The sequence below is a fragment of the Ictidomys tridecemlineatus genome, chromosome 7 (genome assembly GCF_052094955.1).
Source record: "Ictidomys tridecemlineatus isolate mIctTri1 chromosome 7, mIctTri1.hap1, whole genome shotgun sequence".
In the NCBI taxonomy this organism is placed as follows: domain Eukaryota; kingdom Metazoa; phylum Chordata; class Mammalia; order Rodentia; family Sciuridae; genus Ictidomys; species Ictidomys tridecemlineatus.
In genome coordinates, this window is record NC_135483.1 from 150,288,946 (window position 1) to 150,314,862 (window position 25,917).

A 25,917-nucleotide genomic window follows, 5' to 3' on the forward strand; every position below is an offset into this window, starting at 1 on the left:
AATAGGCCACTTCAGTTGGTTTAAACTAGAAGAGATAATTATTTATTGTATATCAATGATGCAAAATTGACATCATCCCAGTTACTTGGAATATAAGTATAGTTTACTGAGGGAGATGAGGGTAAAATGGAGATAATGTCATATATAAATGTGTTATCTTGGGGGAAATATATTAACTCTGGAGAAAGAGCAATAAAATGTGAAGGAGAGTCAGCTTGGAAGAGTCAGGGAAGAATCATGTTGTGGGGCCAGAATGGGCAATGCTATTTCTTGAAAAAAATGCTGACTGAGTGATAGGATAGAACCAAGATTTCATCCAGTAGATTTTGATGAAAGGGTGAATGACTTATACCTCAGTTTGGGGAAAAAGTTTAAGGCCTAAGGCAGATAATTGGGTCAATTTAGTCTACAGGGATTCTAGCCTGTCCCACAGCCTTATTTTTCCCAGGAGAGTAGCAAAGAATTATAGGCTAACTTTCTTAGCTTGACTCAGATGCCTTGCTAGTTAGAAGCTGATATTTCTGATGAGGAAATTCATGTGCTTTTCTAGGGTGCAAAGCATAATAGCATATTCACAATCTCCAGCTTCTGCTGGGACATTCATTATGAAGAAGAGAACACATTCCAAATCAGCAGCAAGAAGTGATTTTTTCCAAACACAGTCCCCTCCATCACCATATCTTCTCGCCCAGCCCTTTGGAGTCTTAGTTAAAGCATTTTCTCTGTGGAAGGGAGTCACTTATTTTATTTCAGGGATGATTTGGTGACAGGCGACAAACATCAATTTGAGTTAAAAGGACTAACAGGTACATTTATTGCTTCATAGCACTGGGAAGGGCTCTAGTACAACTGGAGATGACCAGAAACAGAAGCTTTGTCACCAACTTTCTCTGTTAACATTTCTCTTTGTTTCTTTGTACATTGATTTCATTTCCTTTCTTTGAAAAGAGGTGAAAACAAAAATCCCATCCTCTTATTTTTTATTTGGAAAGTCCTTAGGATGGACTCTGATGGATGTTATAAATTTACCCATCATTTAAGTGCTGTGTGGCCACAGAGATGAGGTTTGTTCTTGCTGTGGTCTGAATGTTTGTGTTCTTGCGACGTCTGATTCACATGTTGAAACCTGATCACCAAAACCATAGTATTAAAAACTTAGGTAATGAATGTTTTGCCCAAGTGAATGGAATTAACTCCCTTATGTAAAGCCCTAAAGTGACACCTTGCCTTTCTGACACGTGAGGAAATAGCAACAAGGTGCCGTCTATGAAGCAGAGAGCCCTCTTCAGACATTGAACCTGCTGGCACCAGACCACTCCGAGTCTTGAATTGGGAGCAATAAATTTCTTTTTTTTTTTTTTTTTAAATTATCCAGTCTAAAGTATTTTGTCATAGCCATCAGAACAGACTGTGAGTTCCTATGTAAATGGTATGAGGTATGATACAGTCTGGGAAGATGGTATTGGCCAAAAGGGAATGAGAAACTGGAAACCACTCTCTCAAGATGGCCTCTGCGCGATTACTGTGAGCTGGGTAATCAGCCTCCACAATCTGTAATTGCCACCTTGTACCTAATACATCTCTCTAACTCCCCATTCCTTGTACATTCTGCTAGAGACAGGCCTTACTTAGAAGGCTATCTTTGTATACTTTGTTGGAGAAAGTGTTTTTGGAGGACTTCCTGTGTGCCTGGTTTTGGGAGAGCTTTGGGAAAGAAAAAGTTGGTCTGACATGGTCTTTCCACTCAAGGGACTATACCCATCTATTTGTAACTGAGGAAGTTCAAGCCATTGTAGTACCATTACTGCAAGGTTTCAAGTAATGTTTTTAAACTTAACTGTGTGATTAAACTATTGTAATCATAGTTTTTCATTCCTTTTCTTCTCTAGTACTCTGAAGATCAGATGAACTCAACTGAGATTGGAGTTTTGAAAGCTGAGTATTTTGTCAAACTCTCTGCTTCCTTAATAGCCTTCAAGTAGCTATATAGTATATGCAACAGTTTTGGGCTAGTTGCCCTGGTTACACTTGTGCATTTTGCCAGACTCTCAGAAAGATGTGATCCCTAATTAACCTGAAAATTAACAGGCTAATGGCAAGGATTTCACAACAACTCAGAAAGAGAGGCAGAAAATATCCTAGAAAATGTAAATCTGAGGTGACACTTGTAAACTTGCTGAAATATATAATATTATGGGATTTCAAAGGCTGACAGATTACAAAGTACCAACATTAAAACAATAATTGAGTATATATATTTTTTCTCAGCTCAGTCCTCCCATTTAAAAGCTTTGAAGGAAAATAGAAAAAAAATGGCTTGAAGATATATTTAGGCCCGCGTCTTATAGAGTATGTTAGGGAGTACATTAAAAATGGAGTCTACTCTTAAAGAATTACTGACTGCATATTTTGGCCTGTTACCTTTTCTTGTCTTGTGAGTTCATTTGGTTAGTTTTTCAAAACTATTTTATTCTCTAAAGTCAAATCAATACTTTTTTCAAGTATGACTCATCATTTGACTTGTAAAATTGGATGAATAAAGTACCTTTATCATATAGTCGGTATTGGGCATGATTTGTGCAGAAATGGGAATAACTCACAATTCCCTGGGTCATTGACTCCAATACATAGAACCTCTATAGATAGATATAAGTATTGTATACTTTGTGACCAAAAGTAAGAATGGACAATGTAGCATTTGAAACCCAGCAGAAAAAGAAGGGAGGAACACTCCCCTGATAAAGGAATCCAGGGAAAGTTAACAGACTTAATTTAGGAATAGATGTTGAAAGAAATAAATTAATATACATAAAGATGGAAGAGGAAGACAAAAGAATTTCAGGCTTTTTTCTTATAGAAGTCAAACACTTTAGACTGTAATTAGCCTCAGCATCTCCCCTTTATCCCTGACTGACTTTGTACCTTTCATCTATCCTCCCTATTCCTTTACTTGCTTCTCAGTAGCTCAGCATAAACATCCAGGAAGTGAAGTCCCTGAAGGGGTTATTCCTATGAAAAGACAAGATTAAAGCAGATTCTTTATGCTCTCAAATCAGTTGGCCTGTTTAATATGTTGCTAGTACAAAAAAATTATTCAGCTTCCACAAATTCTGCATGGTTTCCTCATTTCTCCTTCTTCCAACATAACTTCTGTTTCATGGTGAATGAAATATTGCTTTCAGCAATTTCAAAGTAACTTCACCTTATCCACATGATTTTAGGGATCAGAGAAGAGGCCAGATTAAATATTAACCTTCGGCTGCGTTGTTCATGCTGACACTCAAGCAAATGTGACTTTTCTGAGCTGACGTTTGGCAGGGGGTCCTATTTCCTCTAGCTCAAGGCTAGAAATTATGGAATTTATGCAAAGTTAAGGTCTGTTTTGTGTGAAATCAAATGATAAAATGAGCACTGGAAACTTGGCAAGGTATTCTTTTCCTTTTCTTTTCTTTTTATTAATCTGGTAAAGAAAACTCTCTCTACTAAAAGCTTGGAGGCTTTCATTTTTTCTTTCCTTTCTTCTACCATTGTGCCACTCTGTCTTTTATTTGCTTTTTCTTTTTAGTAGTGATAAGGAGAGGGGAGCAGGTGTTTCTAATATTAAATCCTACATTCCCTGATGTGGTCTTTGGGTTCTCTAAGATTTTCTGACATCTTTGTGGATTGTCTTGTAACTATATGCTTTTTTTCTTCCCTCTGTGATATATGGATTGTGAAGTCACTGTTTCTTATGTTTCCATTCCTGAGGGTTATTGTGGCTTGCAGATGACCATGTTATGGACACTGTGTTAAGAGCAGTGCTGACTCAGATGCCACTCGCAGGTAGAACTGCATATTATGTTTGATCAATAAGTGTAGATTTAAGTTCATGGTTAGAAGTTAAATTATTTTTTTAAATTTTCCCACTGTTAACTTATTTGTGAGAGGAATACTAGACATACTTGCTTACCTTTAAAAGCACTATGTTATTCTCCTTCCTGGATGTGAAATTTCTTTCTTTTACAGAACTCAAAGGTTATACCATATTATTATCATTTATCCTGCCTTAGTAGAAGTATTATCTTTACCTGAATCACTGGTGGAGCTGGGAATCATAGCTTTGACATAATTTTTAGAATTTTCACATCTCTTGGATTTCTAGATAGGTTTTTATCTAGTTTATTTTTTCCCCTTTTAAAGTATTATAAGATATTTATTGTCTTTCAGAGAGAAAAAAAATGCCTTTTTCATAGAGGAATGAGATGGTAAAAATTAAGTGTAATAATTTGAACTGACAATTATAAACCTTTATTAGGACTAGATAATCCTTTTTTACTGGCATTTTCTTTACTTTGAGAGACAGGCATTATGATATTTCTACTTTCCTAGGGTTCAGGCACTGTCACAATATTCTCTAGGCTTTCAAAACCTTGCTAATGACTTAATTCAATTGTTTAATTATCCTAAATGTGAGTTGGAATTAAATAAGAGTAATCTGAAAATCTTTAACTAGATATATCGCAGTTTTATAATAAAAGATCCTTGGTTCAGGTTTTGGCTGCTATATGTTCAGAGAAATATATGACCTTTTGATGAAAATGGAAATTAATATAATATTTATCATGTTTAGCATTTAAATTTTTTTTGTACTACCTCCTGTTTAAAGCTTCTTTTTCTATTGTCATAATAAGGGGGTTGGGGGAGGTCTCCCCAGAGGCAAAATAGACCTCTACTTGGATCTTCCAGGTGCTTGACATGACCCAGAAAAGAATTTAAGGATGCTTCAAAGCTTTATTTGATAGTGAAAAGTGAAGATATGCATCCCTAGAGTAGAATTTGGGTAAGAGCCAGCACTTTTGGGGTCTCAGGCTATTCTTTTAAGTAAACTTTGTGAGCGGTGGTATGGGAAGGCATATGGGAATGACATCAGCCCAGTGAACCCAGTTCTCTGATCTTGGATCAGAGGCATGCCAGTGATCTGGTCTTCTTCTAGGATCTTCAGATTGACATTATCTCTTTGCAATATGCCCGCTACTTCCATTTGTTTTATCTAATCTGAAAATTGTGTACTGTAACAGTGCGCTTAAGCTTTATTCAAAATGAGACAATTTTCATAGGTTTGTGAATTTACAGTAACTCTAAGATTTGTAGATTTCTCAGAAATTAGGGAGTGACCATCAGGGAGGAAAAGACAGGTCTGGGAAGTAAGTCTGATCATGGGGCTTTTAGATTTACGGTTACAGCCTCTTTTTCTTTCCTTTTTGTTTCCTTTCTCCCTATCTTTATTTCTTCTATCATACCTTTCTATAAAGAACAATATTTTTCTGAAGTTTTTTTTATATCTACAATCAAAGGTCCTCTACCCCCCACAGAAGCTTCCTGCTGAGACCTCTTGCAGATGCACTATAGAGGGGTGTATGATAAACACAGTCTCTAATTCCTTATTTGTACCCCTGTCTCCTCTCTTGCCTTCCTTTTCACCTTTTTCTCTTCTCCTTGACCCTGAATTCTTTTCTTATCTGGCAGAACTGCTAGAATCCCTGCTGATAAGTCTCAGCTAGAGACATGTTTCCTGCAGAGGGGAGGAAATGTTGCAGTTTCCCCTTGATTGATAAGAGGTGCAGAGCCCTGCTGAGCAGCTGCAAAAAAGCAAATCCCTGCTTCAGCAGAAGAGGGTATTCTTAAGACATTGATCTCAACCTGGAAGCTTGCCTTACTTGTAGGTGTCAGGAAGAATGACTTGGTGAACTGAAATGGTCCTTGGTCAAGATGTGGTCAGATTCACTCTCTAGTGATCATGCCAAGTTGGAAGGGGATACTAGATGCTGAGATTACACTACTGTTCTTGATTTATGTTGAAAATAAATAAATACAACTACATTGCCATGGTGGCCTTTAAATTGAGTTGTTTTTGTTATGACTGTTATTGTTCGAAAATTGCATTTTCCAATTAATGGAAGTACTTTAGGTACATTATCTATAATAATCACTTTTAATGATAACAACGGATATGGAAATTAGGCCAGAGCATAAATTAAAGATATTTGAATAATTATAGTGCAATCAAGTCAAAATTACTGATGCCTTTATTTGATGTTGGATTATGTGGAAAACAGCACAAGAATATACGTGCTTTGGAAGTTGAAAGTACATCAGATTTTGACAGCACAACTGCATAAATTACCAAGTAGTTTGGGTGATTTTCTTTCTCCGAGCATCTTCATCAAATAAAAGTGATGGTTCCAAAGGTGAGTTTTGAACTAAATTAAAATGAATAAACCAATATCGCAAATAACTTCTTAAATGTGTTTGCTTTTTGAGAGCATACTTGTGAAACCTGTTTGACATAGTGCCCTAAGTAACAGTGAAATGTTGTTCTTAATGTTTAAAGTGTACTAGCTGACTAGAGACTAGAACTGACCAGAGGGAATTATAATTAAGTCAATAACTAACCATATAAAATGTATTTGGTTGCAGGAATTAATAAGTATAGAAATGTAGTTTTATGTCATTTTCATACTAGAAATATAATAACTCTGAATTTAGATGCGTATGACTAATGTATGATAAAGATGAAATAAGGAGAAGCTGGCTTATTAATATTCTACTCTCTTGAGAGCACAAACATGGAGTGGGTCAAGGATATAATTGGAATAAGACAAAATGTGAGAGAAGTCTAGGCTAAAGATAAACTACTTGGGCTTATTTCTAGTTTCTTTGAGAAAGGTACTTGAATTTTCATCAAAAAGTTGTTGGAGATAACTGTGGTTGTTCAAGTAATGATCTCCACCAAATGTTCACTCTAATGGGGATCCTGTGAATATGTTACATATTATAAAGGACTTTGTAGATATAATTCCGAATATGTACTTTAAAATAAGGAGATTATACTGGACTATCTGGGTGACCCCGGTATGATCATATGAACCCTTAAAAGCAAAGGAGAGAGGCCAAAGAGTCAAAGATATGGTAGAAGAGGAGGATGGGGGAGATAATGAAGGAAGGAATGTTGACAGATTTTAAGAAGGAGTTAATGAACTCTCATTTGCTCTGAGATGCAAGAGCCCAACTGTGAGGACATGTAGAAGACCTCATGAGCTTGGGGTGACCACTGGTAAAACCCACGAGGAAATGGGGGTCTGAGTCCTTCAAAGGCAAGGAAGATGATTCTGTCAATAACCAGAATGGGCTTGGAAATGGATTTTTCCAGAGACCTCCATGTGGAGTCTAGCTTGCCAGCTTGTTGATTTTGGCCCTGTGACATCTAAATCAGAGAAATCAGTTGAGCCATTCTGGACTTCTTATAGAACTGTGTGAAAGCTTTGTGTTTTTTAAGCTGTTAAATTTGTGGTGATTTATTAGGCCAATGATAGAAATCAATACAGTAACATGCAATAAAATGTAGAAATCTTGAGTATACATCTTGATGAATTTTTCTATGTCTACTGTCTTATGTAACCACCACCCAAACCAAGAAATACACTCTTTGCAGAATCTTAGAAAGTTCTCTCTTGTTTCTTTTCTATGAACCCCCTCCTCAGTCTCCTAGAAGTCATCACTATTTTCACTTTATTGGCACAGGTTAGTTTTGTCTATTTTTGTACTTCATGTAAAGAAATCATGTATATTCTCTTATGTGTGGCTTGTTTCATGCATCATTATGTCTGTAAGGTTTCCATGTTACATGCACAAATAGTTTGTTCCTTTTATTGCCATGCAGTAATATTATAAAACTTTTAAACATTGTTGTTCATTGTATGAATATACCACAATTTATTTACACACTATTATTGATGGATATTTGTGTCATTTCTGATTTTTAACTATTATTTTCGTTCATGTACCAGTTTCTACTGGCTATGAAGGGAGTAGAATTGCAGGGTGATATGATTTGTTTATCTGTAGAAGATTTTGCCAAACAGAATCGGCTCCTTATTTTGTACCATTTTTGATTCTCTTCTATCTCAGTGGAACCAGAGAGAGTCCAGAAACATACACATATGATCACCTAACTTCTGGCAAGCAAATCACTAAAATTCAATAGTATGAGAAGGTGTTTTAAAATAAGAGATGTCAAATAAATTAGACTTCTATATGGGATATAACAAACTTTCTCTAGTTCATACCATATGCAAGTTATGGTTAATTGAATGACAGAATTAAATCTAAGAAGGAATCTTAATAGAATTAAATCTAGAAGAAAATCTAGGAGGATGTGTTCATGAAGGCATGAATCAAGGAAGCAAACATTTCTTAAATGAACATAAAAAGCATAATTCAGAAAAGAAATAGTTGATAAATTAGACTTCATCAGTATTAAGAACATCTGCTAATTGAATTGTTGGGATTCAGCACACTCTACCCAAAATATGTCACGTAGACATTTGAGACATTTGAGGAAATAGCAGAGGCAGTCCGTACAAACTAGAAAGAATTTTCCTTTCTCTTTGTCCCTTAATGTGGCCATAAAACCAAACTGACTTTCCTCTGAAAACACATCATAAGACCTCTTTCTAGAGAGGTCCATTCTATGCCTAGTGGAATGGAATGCCCTTGTTGCTCAGGACACAGAGATACAGAGAAGATCTGAACAATCAGACCTTGCTGCGTTTATTACTGTTATGAACAAAAAGGAGATCCCTTTTTGTTCAATCACATTTACCCACAACTAACCACTTTTTCATCAGATAGCATAAAATACATAGTTTTCTTTGTTTTTTTTATCCTCATTTCTGAAGGCTCCTGCATCACATAAAACTCATATTAAATGACTGTGTACTTTTCTCTTGTTAATCTGCCTTTTGGTTGGAATGCCTGTATTAAACATAAGACTTGTATCTCTAATATATAATGTATTCCTTTTAATCTATAAGCAAAAGACAGGTAGTTACATAATATATGGGTGAAACATTTGAATAAATATTTCATAAGAGTGGGTATCCCAAAAGCCAATAAGCATATCAAAAAGGTGCTCAGTATCACGAGTCAGCGGGGAGATGCCACAGCACAATGAGATGCCATGACTGAAATGGCTGAAATTATAAAGACTGACCAGACTTTAAATAAGAATGTGGAGCAATTGTAACTCTCTTACTGTTGCTAGAGGGTGTTAATTTGATGTAACCAGTTTGGAAAACTGTTCAGAACGATCTATCAAAGTTGACTATATTAATATTTCAGGAGGTAAAAATACCCCAAGAATGGAGCTACATGAGGTTTTTAGAATTCTCTTAGGGCAATGATTGGGGCAGCAATTGGGAGATTTATAAAAAAGGATTTTAAAGGAAAATAAAGGGAGTATTGGTTCTCTGTGTTGAAGAGAAACTCAGGCACTGTACAAGGTTGTTTACTCCGCTGGCAGAGCTATGACTCTTCTGAAAAAATTGAATATTTGTGAAGCACTGTGGTCTCACTTTTCTGACTTTTCTCTTTGCTGAGAGGCAAGAACCAGATTTGCAAGAAGGCCAACAGGTGCCTTTGTGAGTTGGCTGGGACTATCAGTATGGTGGCAGCCCCCATTCTTATTTATTTTTCTGCCTCTGCTCCTGCTAAAGACCTAAAGGTCCTGTATTATCATAAATGTTGCTAGCAAATGATGTTTTTCAACAGAAATATATAAAAAGTCTTGCCACAGCAATCTCATATTCCTCTTAAATACTCCCCTAAAATCACACTTTAGGATATTTTAAATTACTACACAATAAAACTGTCATTGTTGCCAATGTTAATATTTTCCTTGCAAAACCAAGCTTTAGGTGTTTTAATTTTTTAAGAAGACATTTCCAAAGCTAGGGTTATTTTCATAACAAGTTTCTTATCTTTTTTGTGCCCTCTATTAAAAGGCAATTTTTTTTTTCTTTATGGGACTCTTCTTTCATCTAAGTTGATAACAACAGCAAAGGATCTTTTTGGATGACTAAAAGGATCACAGAGGTATGAAGGCAGTGTCTTTAGCTACTATCAACCCATTCTCTTTCTCATCTTGAAGCTGTTGATAGATAGTACCATTGTTCTAATCCTTTCTGATTCATCATCACTTATCTTTGTCTTGTAATAGAAAAACTTGCAGGCATTTTAATGTAGAAGATGGTTTGTTTTTCTATGTCCATTTCCTCTATGTCAGAGATGAATATAAGCTCTAATACTTTTTTGTTGTTTTTTATTGGCCAGAGGAAAGTAAACAACTTGATTGTGCTCAGAGCCTGTCTCATGCCTCATTAGGTACTGGGTGTAAGCAGACGGTAGCAGCATTATACAGCTCTGTAGAAACATCTGATTTATTTTTGTGAGCAAGTTATAGTCTTTAAGACACGAGCACCAAAGTCACAAGTGGTGCCATATACATCATAAAAATGAAAGGTTTTTTAAAAATATGTTATGAAATAATCCATGCATGCAATTCCTTTGAGGGTGAAAATATATAGTCTCTTAGAACAAATTGACTTTTTTAAACCATGTTATTCCCTTGTCTTTCCAAAATTCAATGATTTGGTTGCATTGGAAGAAAGCACAAAGACACTGGCATCTATATCTCAGAAGAGGGAGAGAGTTCAGAATTCCCAGACTGTAAAGAAATATCTTTTCCTCTTATTCTGTTAGAAAACTTTCTCCATTTGGAAGACTTTCTCCATTTGCTCCCTCACAGCAAAGTTCTTGTGTTTAGAAATGTAGGTCTAAATGATTTCCCTGATGACAAACAAGTGCAGTCAAACATTCTCCCATGGCGGAAGGGCAGGCTGGGTGAAGTTAGCATTCGAGGACCTTACATTCAGTATAGAATGCCCTTGGATTTATGAAACAACAATAATTACTTTACATTGTGTAATATTTTATCATTTGCAGTTTGCTTTCTCTTAAGTATGACAGGCAGTTTTCAGTCACTATTTCTCAGACAAGAAGACCATATCAGAAGCTAATTTAAATGACTATTAAATGTCAGAAAATTACAAAATTCACTTTTTCTATACTAGAGTCCTTGTTATCTTAGTTCATGATCTGATCTCTTTACTGAACATAAGATGTCTTTTTTGCTGTACCTCTCAAGGGTTTCTACTTAGATCTTACCCTCTCACCTGGAGACCAACACAGTCATCCGTGTCTCCTCAGATCTGGTATCCTCTTCTGACTCTCTTTCCTACTCACAGTTCTTTATATTTCATTGTTTTCCCTATAAAAACTTGAACTTGATTTTAGTTATTTATAATTGATTTCCAAAAGGCTTATAGGAAATTGTCCCTTGATGGCTAGGTGTACTCACAGCATTAAACCCAGAGTTGAGCATCAAAGGCCAGAACTTATAATTTGGGCTCTTTAAATATGCTGCCTACAAAACCTGTTATTCAGCAATCAGCAAAATATTTTCTCAGGGGCCTACATAATGTAATTTATGATATTAGGTATCATGTATCAAAAAGCAGGAATATTGTTTGTCTCAATATTTACCCTTCGGTTTATTGAAAAGACTCAATTTACAATGAAGTTTGAATATCCTAAGATACTGGGGTTATTTGCGTCTTTTAAACAATTCCATTTTTTTTTTCCACCTTAAGTGAGAACCCAAGGCTTGGAGAGGTAAAATGACTTTTAAGGGGACTTGTAAGCAACTTACTAGCAGCTTTGTGATTTGGTGCCTTGCTGAGTGTTTCTCTGGAGCTGCCCCAGTTAGGCACACTGTTAAGGCAGTAAGTTTCAAGAATCAGAAGTCACTGCGTTCTGAGAAAAGATTCATGGAGGAGGAAAATCTGAGCTGACCCTTGAAATACAGACAGGATATCAGCAAAAATCATGGGAAGAACTTTCTAATGGGACCATATAGGACAGATTAGCAGGTTAGGAATTAGATAGCTCTGAGCAAGATATGTACTATTTTCTTCTCTTGGGAAGTATAGATTGGAAATCAAACTAAAGGGTAAAATCATTATGACATTTTTGTGAGATTCACTTTGTAGTGGAAAGTAGGATTAATGGTAGCATGGGAGAAACTAAAATAAAAGAGGTCAAGTTGGAAGCTATGAAAACAGTTTAGGTATGAATAATGGACACCTATAGGATGTGGTAGTTGTATAAATTAAAAGAAAGATACAAATGGGAGAACTGAGAGGAGCTTGACTTGAGGAGGAGAAAGAGAAGTTGTAGGCAAAGGAGACTCAAATTGGAGCTTCCACAAAGAAAAAAGAGAAATGAAATTCCATGAGAAGAAAAGGGAAACTCAGAAGGAGAAGCCAGTTCTGAAGGGAGGGTGATGATGGTGTGAGCTTCAGATAAGGATCTAAGTGGAAACCTTATAGTCAGAAAGACATTTTATGTTCTGTAAAAAGATCACTAGCTCAAAGGCACAGGTTTGGAAATTGTTTGTATAAAAATGTGGTAGTTGAGATAAGACACTTGAATTCAACTTTGAGAACTGGAATGTAGTGGGACAGTTGTCTATTAGGGAAGGAGGAAAGGAGTCTAGACCCAAAGGATCCTGTTGGCCTGGAAACAGGAAAATCAGAGAAGTGTGGGAGAAGAATTTGGTTTCAAAAAATAGGAGGTGATTAATTTTAACAAAAGGGTCAAATGTTATATGTATTTTTTTTAAGAAGAAAAGTATTAGGGAAAAATGTAATAACTCTAGTAGAAAAGGCCCAAGAGATCTACTTACTAATCTTGTTCCCTAATCATATAGGAATGTGTGTATAGGAGAACATTCCTGGGTACAGATTCTAGTCAGAGCTTGATTTTCTAGATTTAGGAAATATTTCTGTTTTTTTTTTCCCTACAAATACGAAAACTAATCCTAGCAAACACCCACAACTTGGACAAATAAACCATTTTCTATAGATGTATAAGATCACTTTTTTTATTTATGAATATATAAATTTTCCTTTGATTTTTTTCATCTTAATTTTTATTGTGTTACATTTTCACTCTTATTTTGTAAAAAAAAAAATTCCTAGTAAGAGTTAAAAGGACTGATGAATGGTCTTCAGTTTCTCTGGAGAGTATAACCTCAAAGAAAAAACAAATAGATTTTGACAAGTAGACAACTGAGGTTTATTTTCAGAGAAGACTGATTTAGTAATTCTAATTAAGATGATTTGAAACACAGGATTTTCATTTCCTAAAGTATTTTATAAAATGCAAAGAGGAGTCTTTAATAAAAGCATACTATTTTTTTTAATTGCTAAGAGTAGAGAGAGGTGTGAATTACATTATAGTTTTAGATTTGTGGAGATTTTAATAAGTTTAGTAGGTTTGATATGAACCCTTGACATTCAAAGTTAGCATAATTTTCATCTTATTTTTTATATCTATTATTAGACCATACTGGAAATTAATTTTTAAAACTTAGTTTGCCTTAGAGCTTCCTACTATAGCTTTTTACATGTCTTCATATCTACTGTCAAATGATAGAAAAATATTTTATACATGAATTTTCTTAACCATCATAATATAAGTCAACAGAAATGATGTTGATTTTCCACATATGTAAATAACTTCTTAAATTTTATGGAATATTTCAAGACTGAAAAAAAAAACCTGTTAAGGTTTTTAAAGATAACATCTAAAACATTTGAAAGCCCAGGTACATTTATCAAATATTTGCTGCATTTTTTGATTCAAATTAAAATTATTTTTCCATTATCAGTTGTGGGCAAAGGGAACCTGAACCAAAGCAGTGGAAATGATGGCTCGGTGAGGGAGAAGCAGGAAGCAGGAAAAGCAGGAGATCAGGACTGCTTTTACTTCTGTTTTTCTCAATAGCAAATCACACACACATGTGCACACATGCACAAATTTGTTCAATATCTATTGAACAAAATATGGCTTAGGGAATCATAGATCTGTTTCTCTTGGTGATATGCACATATATAGCCTCAATGACAGTTATCATCACATCAGTCAAAACTGGCATGCTGTGTTCATCCGGTGGTGCTGCTTAGGAAAGGTGAAAGTTCTCAGGATAAAGTCAACTTTGAGTTCTGTCAATCATGGATCTGCTTTTGCTCCCCTTAAAATAGATGAATCACTTGTCTTAATTGCTGAAATGATAAGAGGTGCATACACATTCAGTTTGTAATTGCTGAGAAGTTGTGGCTTGGTGATATTAAGGTTTGTAGTTAAAATTTAAGTTTTAATAACATGTTCAGACCTAAGCATATATCTCTTAAGAGACATGAAAATGTAGGTACTCTGAGGCATTGTGTTGGTCTAGGTTCTCTAGAGAAACAGAATCAATGGGAGGGATATATATATATACACACACACATATATATATGTATATATCTTATATACTTATGTATGTCTAGAAGGAGATTTATTATAATGTATTGACTTACAAAATTATGAAGTCTGAGAAGTCCTACGTTCTGTAGTTGGCAAGCCTAGGACCCAGGAATGTTGGTATGGTCCAAAGGCCCAGAGTCAGAAAGTTGATGGTACAGATTCCAGTTCAAGGCCTGAGAACCAGGGGCATGGAAGGCAGAAGATAAATGTCCCAACTCAAGACTCAGGCAGAGAGAAGGTCAATCCTGCCCTCCACCTTTTAGTTCCATTCATGCCCTCAACAGGCTGGATGATGTCTACCCACATTGGGGAGGGACATCTGTTTTACTTTATTTAAGTTGCAGATTTCTTATGGAAATATCTTCACAGATGCGCCAAGAAATAGATGTCAAACCCAATGAGTGGGCATCCTGTGATCCAGTCAATTTGACACTTAAATTTTTTTTGTGATGGGAGTATATAGTAAATAACACAAAATGATTTCAATGCAGGATTTTTTTTTTTTGCCTCAAAAATCTGTTTATCTCAAGGTATTACAGATCTAAAAGGAATTGGGTTAAAAGTCCAATATAATTCCTTTGTAGAGTATTTTAGTCAGCATTTTTGCTGCTCTGACCAAAAAGACCTGACTAGAACAACTTTAGTGGGGGAAGTTTATTAGGGGCTCATGGTTTTACAAGTTCTGTTTATAGATGGCTGGTTCCATTTCTCTGGGCCCAAGATGAAGCAGCACATCATGATGGGAGGGCCATGGCCGAGGAAAACAGCTTAGAACATCGCACCAGGAAGCTGAGAAAGACAGGCAGCTACTCTCATCACAGACAATATATATATATACATACGCAAACATCCACCTCCCCAGGACCCACCTCCTTCAGCCACACCCTACCTGCCTATGGTCATCACCCAGTTAATCCCTATTTGTGGACTCATACACTGATTAGTTTAAGGCACTCATAACCAAGTCATCTCACCCCTGAACTGTCTTCCATGAATTTTGGAGAGAACATCTCATATCTGAACCATAACAAAGGGTAAGTTTTATAACCAGTTCACTCTTCCTCAACATTCTGCTTTTGTCCCACTTTACGTTGACACTTTTCTTTAAAAATCTGAGAAGGCCTGTTCTGAATTTCAATTGTGAAAAAGTTACACAAGGTTTAAAGTGTTAATGAGTAGTTAAGCCATTATTTTGAAATAGCAAAAAAAAAAAGAACATTATGAAAGAAAAATAGGATTGCACAGTAATTTCATGAAAACAAGAGCCTCTGTTTAATGATTTGTAAAAGAAGTAGGAAGCATTTTCAGTGAAAACTGCTAATTATTTTGGTTTTCCATAATGAAAACGTGTGATGTTGTTTAAATGTCTCTGTTCATTAGTTTACTTTGTGACACTGGCACATTTTCTTGCTTTATGTGTTTTCTCACTTCTCTGCATCAAAATGAGAGTGATATGACGATTGATGAATTTGAAGTTTTTTGGAGACTATGGCAATAGTCTTTTGATTGTGAGGATTGATAACTGAAACTGTGCTACTTTAGGAAGAAATATTCCTATCACCTTTCAGGTCTTTTGTTTCATTTATCATAGTATATCTTGGGAGATGGTTCTTTATTCTGATTTGTCAGAAATATCTACAAATCAAATAATTATTGATATAGACTTGGTGACTTATGTCTAGAATAGATTTAAAGGTTACTAAAGATATTAACCTTGGTAACAATTGTTTTTGCCATGCTAATGGCTCTTAAGGAATGATTTAATTGTGCGTGTCTGTGGCAGGCTGTTCAATGATAGTGCTGTTCAAATCAGAAACTGGACAAGGTTCTAAGGTCAGATGCCAGAAATAGCATGTCCTGTCACACTTAAACAAAATAAGTTTAAGAATATTTGGAGCCCCATTTTTTTTGAGTTTGATCAGAATAGGGGGTGTGAATTTATGAACCCCCTTATTTTTCTCTCTGGCTGCATCAGCTTTGACTTTTCTTGCTGCTGATTTATTGCTTCCTTTCTCCTCACAAGCCCTTTAGTGTGTGGTGGAGGTATGCTGGAGAGGTTTATGGCTGGGCTCATAAACACTTCCTACCTGAGTCCCTGCTGCAGATTTAGATGTGCGGATCAATCTCCTATTTAGAGTGCAAGACCTCTGTACTTGCCGGATGAGTTCTGTCTGCCCTTCTTGGCTGTCTTCTTGCCCCTCACCCAAATGAAAGTCAGATATGATTCAGCAGACAGTGCACTGTATAGTCTCCCAGAGGGAAGACCCAGATCTGTCTTGGATGTCATACCAGCCTGCTGACGGTGAGATCCCAGGTGTCACACCTTGTTCCCAAGCTCTTTAAGCCACACTGACTCTTAGGAATGCACTCCAGAATTTATGGACAAAGAAAAGACCTTCTGCTCATGAAGTCCTTTCAGAAATGGCAATAAAATATTAGCAACTAGGGAAAAGTAAATGTAGACAGTAAATGAATGCTACCCCAGAGGTTGGCTGAACAAAGGAGAGACGGAATATTGGGCACCTTTTTGTGTGAGTCTCTGTGCTAGACATTTTCATAAAAGTCTTTTCAAGAAATTCTTTTACTTGTCTTTTCACTCTGCCACGCTGTCAGCTAGGCTGCTCACCTCTTATATTTGCTAGACTGCTTGCTATTTTATGCATTTCGGTTTCATCCCAGTTTAGACTGTCTCTGGGAGGGCCTAAGATTATTTTGGGTACAATGGCAATGTAAATGATAAGGGAGGGAAATGATAAGGGAGGGAAAGAGAAGGTACTGGGGAATGAGATTGATCAAATTATGTTATGTGCATGTATTAATATGGCATAATAAATCCCCCTATTATGTGTAATTAAAACACACAATAAACTAGACCATAAAAGCAAATGAAAAAAAAATGACAAGGAGAGGGAATGACTGCAGGTTGTGATTTAGCTGATGCACATACACAAAAAAGAATACTTTAAGTAGGAAGTCTTTCTTGGATGAGGCCCTTTCTCTCAGCCGAGGAAGACATATATTTTTCCTCTCTTTACGTCTTTACATAGTCTTTACAATAGTTAATGTGATATTTTCCAGTTTTGGAATATATAAGATTTTATTCTAACAAGAGGAGAAAACTTATTTTTTTTTCTGTATTTCAACAAACCAAAGTTATACATTTAAGATGATGTATCTGGTTGGCACTAGTTCTTATTGACTTCATGTTGAACATGGTATGCACTGTCTCTCAGATCTGCATTTCTCTGTGTTGAGTGCTTTCTCAGATACATACTCTTTATACTGTGAGACACATAGTTCCTGTAGTTCCAGGTTACAGGGTCCTTAATTTACAGATCTCATGGCAATCTGGAGTGCTTTGCAGATGGCTTTGGCAAACGTTCCAGAGACAATTTGATTGTTCTGGCTTGGGGAACATGCTATCCCGGGGTTGAGGCAGCCTTACACAAATCATATGAACAAAAGAGGATTATCATGGGGAAAGCTATTCCCTAAAGGAAAAGCATACTGGCTATACTGGCCAGGTCTACTTCAATAAATATGCTGAAAATTTAGATAACTGGATGAGATGATAGGAACTAAATGAAGTAGGAAAACTTAATCCAATTTAGCATCTATTTGAGGGTGATCTTGCTTTCAGCTTTCTCTCTCTCTCTCTCTTTTTTTGTCCCACTGTAATAAGAAGACTCTTGGAGCTTAGTTTTATAGGATCTCCAGGAAACATCTTTGATTCAATCTGAAACACAGAAAGAGTGTCGTTACCTATAATTACTGCGCAGTTTTGTTTCTCTAAGATGGTGATCTTCAGATGAAAAAGTAATAGCTTAGTATAGCCCAGAGTGGCTGTGTTCTCATCCACTAAGGAAAGGAATAGAAAGGAAACAGATTTGTGTTCAGTTCTCTCAGAGAGAGGTGACTGGGTCCAGAGGGTGAGGTCAGATTGCAACTGAGATATCCTGAGAGGGGGCTGGCGCTGTAAACAGGTAGTTTAACTTTGCCACCCTTCAACAACATCTCCCAGAATCACAAGCACACTGTTTTCTTTGTTGTTGTTGTTGATGGACCTTTTTATTTTATTCATTTATCTATATGCAGTGCTGAGAATTGAACCAGTGCCTCACACATGCAAGGCAAGTGCTCCACCACTGAGCCACAAGCATACAGTTTGAAAAGCACTGATATAAAAATCAGTGGTGGGCTACAGATTACTTCATGACATTACTTTTAACTAATTTTGTCAAATATATGCTTATCTGTGTTTTTTCATTTGTGTTTACACAGGGTGATATTAAAATCAGATATATAGACACCCGACCAGCACACATCAATCAGAGCAGCTTCCAACTATCAACATTTAGAATATCTTACAGATATGTTTTGGCTGGTTATCAGCCCTGTATGTCTATTATTGAAGCTAAGAACATTACTATTAATAATTTTTTTTAACCTGGTAAGATATATACTCAAGCTCTGCTTTAGTCTATTTCACTTTTCTCAAAATTATTTCTGGTAAAAATTCAATTGGGAGTTTTATATTTTCCTACCCACTAAATGAAAAAAAAAATATAGAGATCTCAAAAAATTTAGCACCAAAAATAATTAAATAAACAACCCAATAAATGGGCAAATAAACTAAACAGGTATTTCTTAAAAGAAGAAATAAAAATAACCAACAAATATATGAGAAAAAAATGTTCAACATCCTTAAAAATCAGGGAAATGCAAATCAAAACTATACTAAGATTTCTTCACACGCCAGTTAGAATGACAGTCATCAAGATTACAAATAACAATAAATGCTGGCAAGGATGTGGGAAAAAATGTTCACTTACACATTGTTGGTGGGACTACAAATTAGTACAACCAGTTTGGAAAGCAGTATGGAGATTCCTCAAAAGACTAGGAATGAAACCACCATATGATCCAGTCATTTTACTCCTTGGTGTTTATCCCCCAAAACTAAAATGAGCATACTATAGTGATACAGGCGTACTAACATTCATAATAGCACAACTCATGATAGCCAAGTTATGGAACCAGCCTAGGTGCCTGTTGACAGATAAATGGTAAGAAAATGCAATGTAACTACAAAATGTAGTTTTATTCAGATGTAAGAAAGAGTGAAGTTATGTTACTTGTTTTTAAGTGGATGAAAATGAAGAAATAAGACTCAAAGTGAAATAAGACTTTCACTCAAAAGTGAAATAAGACTCAAAGTCAAGGGTCAAATGTTTTCTCTTATATTCAAAACTAGAGAGAGAGGGAAAAATAATTATATGTAATGATAATGCACAAATTGAAAGACTACTACTACTAATCCTACTACTACTATTAGAAGGAAGATCAGTTGAGTAGAGCAAATGTATTGGGAGAAGGAGCAGGAGGAAAAGGGAAGGTACTGGGGAAGGAGATTGAGAAAATAATGTTGTGTGCATGTACAAGAATGGCATAGTGAATCCCACTATTATGTATAATTAAAATGCACCAATAAAAATATACATGTATCACACATATATGCACATAAATAAAATGCACATAACTTGTCATTAAGTATTCAAAGGAATGTTTCTTATAATTAATATATAATCAATATTATCCAGCTAACTAACTCATTGCTTAATATTAAGCCTGTAAATATTTACTGGGCTGCTTTTGTGAACCAAGCACTGTGTTGGTTTCTGGACATACAATAGAAAGGTTATGGTGTGTGCCCCCATGCACCATAGAGCTTCATGAGTGAGACAAAAAGAGAAAGTAATGAATTCTGACTTGAGGAAGTATAATGAACTATGAAACACACACCTGGGATCAAGGAAGACTTCCTGGGTGAGTTGATAACCAAACTGTGACTGAAGGATGCATTGAGAGGTGGGAGCCTGGCAGAAAGGCAGATGAGATGACAGCAATTCAAGCATGAATTGAAAGTGAGAGAAATAGAGAGGTCCTAAGACCTTCAATAACCCAAAGTGGTTTAATGTTGCCTTGGCATCCTGTCTATTGACATGACATGAAAAAATAGAAAAATTACTATATTTCTTCCTACTTACTATCCCAATTGCCCATAATTAGTTATTTTCCATTCAAAATGTGCATAACTTTATTGTTTGTTCTATAAACATATTTCCATCAGTTTGTCCTAGGTTCTTACATAAAGGTGGAGTCAATGTTCACCATTAGGGTGCAATAGTGAGTACCATGTGAAGATAAGGAAAAACACTTTTAATTTTTACCTGCTGATTAATGTCTTTCTATTTTTGCCCATACTTTCTTTAAAAAAAATTTTTTTTTAGTTGGACATGGACACAATACCTTTATTTTACTTATTTATTTACTTTATGTAGTGCTGAGGATGGAACCCAGTGCCTCATGTATGCAAAATAAGCACTCTACCACTGAGCCACAACCCAGCCTTCTCCCTCCCAATACTGTCTTTTTAACTGGGGTTGCTGTTTCTCTTTTGATTTACCAGGACTATCTATTTATCTTTTAGGATTTTGATCAAACGTTCTCTCTCTTTCCAAAACATCATGGCCTCTCCAGGTACAATTACTATATCTAGTACACAGTTTTCCCATATATGTCTCATAATGTCTATCACAGCATGGATGTAGGGGTTCAAGGTACTTCTCACATTACCTTTGAGATTTGGTATATATACACAAGGTTTATTTACTGCACAAACGTGAATAAATATACTTATATACTTGTAAAATTTCAAAGAAGCTGGATTGGGGAGCCAAGCTTGGGTTAGGACATTTATGGGGGACTTTTTACTCCCTACCCACTTAATAGATTCTGTACTTTGGGTCTCACTTCACTGCATCACTCAGTCCCAGGAAAACAGATAATGAACTGCAGGCTTGGACACTGATAGTGGAAGAAAGTTCACAACACAATCAATGTGAGAGCCAACTTCCTGCTTTTCGGGAAAGGAAACAACAAAACAAGGGCCAACAAATGTCAGGTGCTGAACTCAGTTTTTGAAGTTTATGTAAATGAAAATACACTGCATTTGTAACTCTGTATACTCAGTAACTCTCAAAATCAGCAAGTTCCATAAAGGCTCAATGACTAACTGGAATATTGAGCAATGCTGGATAGATGATTTGACTTGACGATTTAAAGCGCCTTTCAGCCCCAAGAATCTGTTTTGTTTTTCCTTTATCTTTGGTGTTCATTTCATTTGAAGTTATTTGGTGTCCTTGGATCTGGTAGTTCTGGACCAGGGATTACTTGAGTTCATGGAAAAGAAACTAGTCCTATGAGGAATTACAGTTGCTGTTACTTGTGCTTTCTTCACTCAAGATTTGGTCTTGCTTCATGATGGGGTACTGGTTGTAACTAAATACTGTAGGCACCAATATATATATGTTTGAATACAAAGAAGCTTTTGCTTAAATAGAAGTCTTTGCTTAATTGATTCGTTGGCTGTGGTTCGGTGACTACCAAGCTACAGGCTTGAATTGTTAGTTAATTTCTATATTAGGTATGATTTCTATAAACTAGAACCACTGTATCTTATGTAACATGTTTTTAGACAGTAATCTAAAATAAACCCAAATAAAACTAGATATTTTCACCTAAAAAATACAGAGAAGTATATTATTTTTTAAAATACAGCATGTTTCATGAAGATTGATAGGTATGTACTTGGCAAATATTTTCAGATATAGTGGGACATGAGTAGTATAGAAAAGAGCACTGAGTCTCTTGCCTTAAGCAGCATATCAGGCATGCTTTTCCTCATTCTTTAATTAATTTTTAAACTCTTTTATTTAGGATAGATTGATTGGTACTGAGGGACATAATGGAGGATCATGCAGGGCAAGCAAAAGTGCCCAAACCAACCTTTGATGTTTGCCTGTGTTCTTTACTGAGAAAAAAAATATTTTCAGACCTGATGTTTCAAAGTTTATTTTGCTGTTATTTCTTAAACAAGAGTTGATATTTTTGTGGAACCCATAATGCAGTTTTTTGTGGGTGTAATTTTAGTGATGTTGGTAGTATTATTGTGAGAAGAATGATGTGGCGGGCAGTGAGGATGACAGAGATGCTACAAAAGTTGACTCAGGCCTGTACCAGCAGTGTTTCATAGGAGATGTGTGGTGTGTCTTATGCCCCTTAGTAAATATTTTGTTTCAGAGGAGTTTCTGATCAGGAAATTGAAATCCAGCCATTTGGAGGTGATAGAGTTCAACAGAGGTTGACAAATTCATTGTTGAGAATTACATAATTTTGTAAAGTTTCAAGCTTTTGCTTCCTATTTTTTTTTGAAAAATGTTCATGCAGGAACTATTTTTCATAAAAATGGAAAAAGCTTTGGCTCATTATCTTTTGTTGTATAGTGTCCCCTGTGGCTCTAACTTTTTTTTCTGAATGACTTCATCAAAATTGTTCCAATGAACTTGCCAGTTAAGAACTTTTCATGGATTGTTATAATCTGTATGAGGAAATGTTAGTGCAGTTATCTGTGCCCTAATATTTGGCAACTAATCTTTGCTTGTCTAATTTGGCAACTAATCTTTACTTTGTTTTTTAAATTTTTAAAATTAAGAACATCAAAACATCAAAGTATAGTATAAGGAATTATTATAGAGAAAACATCTGGGTAACATCCCAGTTCAAAAATTACAACATCAACTGCTTTCAGAAAGCTCTTCCTCCCAGATATTCCTTCATTTTTGTGAAAGAATCTCCCTAAATTGATTTCTGTGATAAAAATACCTTTTCTTTTCTTTACTCTTTAGCCACCTGTGTATGCATTTCTTGGCAATATGTTTTTTTTTAAATCTTTTGAGACTTTATTTTCTTGATATACATTAGTAGTTAAACTTTCTCTTGAAGTCACTGAGAATAACTTTCATTCTGAGCACTATCTGCAAAGATTCTTGATTTATTCTGAATGATTTTAATATGATTGAGCATGCTTCTCTTATTTTTTCTTAGATAATTTAGATCATTTTTATGTTCCCTCCTAAAGTTTTTACAAAGCATTATTCATATGCTGTTTTTCTTCTTCTTCTTCTTTTGTTATAACATTTTTAATTGGTTGTTCAAAACATTACAAAGCTCTTGACATATCATCTTTCATACATTAGATTCAAGTGAGTTATGAACTCCCATTTTTACCCCAAATACAGATTGCAGAATCACATCAGTTACACATCCACATTTTTACATAATGCCATATTAGTAACTATTGTATTCTGCTACCTTTCCTATCCTCTACTATCCTCCCTCCCCTCCCCTCCCATCTTCTCTCTCTACCCCATCTACTGTATTTCATTTCTCTCCTTGTTTTTTTTCCCATTCCCCTCACAACCTCTTAAATGTAATTTTGTTTAACAATGAGGGTCTCCTTCCATTTCCATGCAATTTCCCTTTTCTCTCCCTTTCCCTCCCACCTCATGTCTCTGTTTAATGTTAATCTTTTCCTCCAGCTCTTCCTCCCTGCTCTGTTCTTAGTTGCTCTCATTATATCAAAGAAGACATTTGACATTTGTTTTTTAGGGATTGGCTAGCTAGCTTCACTTAGCATAATCTGCTCTAATGCCATCCATTTCCCTGCAAATTCCATGATTTTGTCATTTTTTAGTGCTGTGTAATACTCCAATGTGTATAAATGCCACATTTTTTTTTTAATCCATTGAAGGGCATCTGGGTTAGTTCCACAGTCTAGCAATTGTGAATTGTGCTGCTATGAACATCGATGTGGCAGTATCCCTGTAGTACACTCTTTTAAGGTCTTCAGGGAATAGTCCGAGAAGGGCAATAGCTGGGTCAAATGGTGGTTCCATTCCCAGCTTTCCCAGGAATCTCCATACTGCTTTCCAAATTGGCCGCACCAATTTGCAGTCCCACCAGCAATGTACAAGTGTACCCTTTTCCCCACATCCTCGCCAGCACTGGTTGTTTGACTTCATAATGGCTGCCAATCTTACTGGAGTGAGATGGTATCTTAGGGTGGTTTTGATTTGCATTTCTCTGACTGCTAGAGATGGTGAGCATTTTTTCATGTACTTGTTGATTGATTGTATGTCCTCCTCTGAGAGGTGTCTGTTCAGATCCTTGGCCCATTTGTTGATTGGATTATTTGTTATCTTATTGTTTAATTTTTTGAGTTCTTTGTATGCTCTGGATATTAAGGCTCTATCTGAAGTGTGAGGAGTAAAGATTTGTTCCCAGGATGTAGGCTCCCTATTTACCTCTCTTATTGTTTCTCTTGCTGAGAAAAAACTTTTTAGTTTAAGTAAGTCCCATTTGTTGACTCTTGTTATTAACTCTTGTGCTATATGGGTGTCCTATTAAGGAATTTGGAGCCCGACCCCACAATATGTAGATCAGAGCCAACTTTTTCTTCTATCAGACGCAGAGTCTCTGATTTGATATCAAGCTCATTGATCCATTTTGAGTTAACTTTTGTGCATGGCTAGAGAAGGGGATTCAGTTTCATTTTGTTGCATATGGATTTCCAGTTTTCCCTGCACCATTTGTTGAAGATGCTATCCTTTCTCCATTGCATGCTTTTAGCCTCTTTATTAAATATAAGATAGTTGTAATTTTGTGGATTAGTCTCTGTCCTCTATTCTATACCATTGGTCCACCTGCCTGTTTTGGTACCAGTACCATGCTGTTTTTGTTACTATTGCTCTGTAGTATAGTTTGAAATCTGGTATCGCTATACCGCCTGATTCACACTTCCTGCTTAGAGTTTCTTTTGCTATTCTGGGTCTTTTATATTTCCATATGAATTTCATGATTGCTTTATCTATTTCTACAAGAAATGCCATTGGGATTTTAATTGGCATTGCATTAAACCTATAGAGAACTTTTGGTAATATCGCCCTTTTGATGATGTTAGTTCTGCCTATCCATGAACAGGGTATATTTTTCCATCTTCTAAGATCTTCTTCTATTTCTCTCTTTAGGGTTCTGTAGTTTTCACTGTATAAATCTTTTACCTCTTTTGTTAGGTTGATTCCCAAGTATTTTATTTTTTTTTTGAAGATATTGTGAATGGGGTGTTTTCCTCATTTCCATTTCAGAAGTTTTGTAGCTGATATACAGAAATGCCTTTGATTTATGTGTGTTGATTTTATATCCTGCTACTTTGCTGAATTCATTTATTAGTTCTAGTAGTTTCTTTGTAGACCCTTTTGGGTCTTCTAGGTATAGAATCATGTCTGCCGCAAATAGTGACAATTTAAGTTCTTCTTTTCCTATTTTTATGCCTTTAATTTCTTTCATCTGTCTAATTGCCCTAGCCAGTGTTTTGAGAACTATATTGAATAGAAGTAGTGATACAGGGAATCCTTATCTTGTTCCGGATTTTAGAGGGAATGCCTTCAATTTTTCTCCATTCAGAATGCTGCTAGCCTGAGGCTTAGCATAGATAGCTTTTACAATGTCGAGGTAAGTTCCTGTTATCCCTAGTTTTTCTAATGTTTTGAACATAAAGGGATGCTGTACTTTGTCGAATGCTTTTTCTGCGTCTATCGAGATGATCATATGGTTCTTATCTTTAAGTCTATTGATGTGGTGAATAACATTTATTGATTTCCGTATATTGAACCATCCTTGCATCCCAGGGATGAATCCTACTTGATCATGGTGCACAATTTTTTCGATGTGTTTTTGTATCCAATTCGCCAGAATTTTATTGAGGATTTT

The 25,917-nt window shown here is 35.8% G+C and overlaps 1 long non-coding RNA gene across 1 annotated transcript in view; it reads left to right on the forward strand.

Moving 5' to 3' along the window:
• Positions 1 to 25,917, forward strand: part of LOC110598090 (uncharacterized) — a 310,760-nt gene that overhangs the window by 23,490 nt on the left and 261,353 nt on the right. The window contains exons 5-7 of the long non-coding RNA XR_013424189.1: positions 1,890 to 4,819; positions 6,096 to 6,227; positions 7,521 to 7,560. This is a non-coding gene — a long non-coding RNA (uncharacterized LOC110598090). The remainder of the gene's footprint in view (positions 1 to 1,889; positions 4,820 to 6,095; positions 6,228 to 7,520; positions 7,561 to 25,917) is intronic.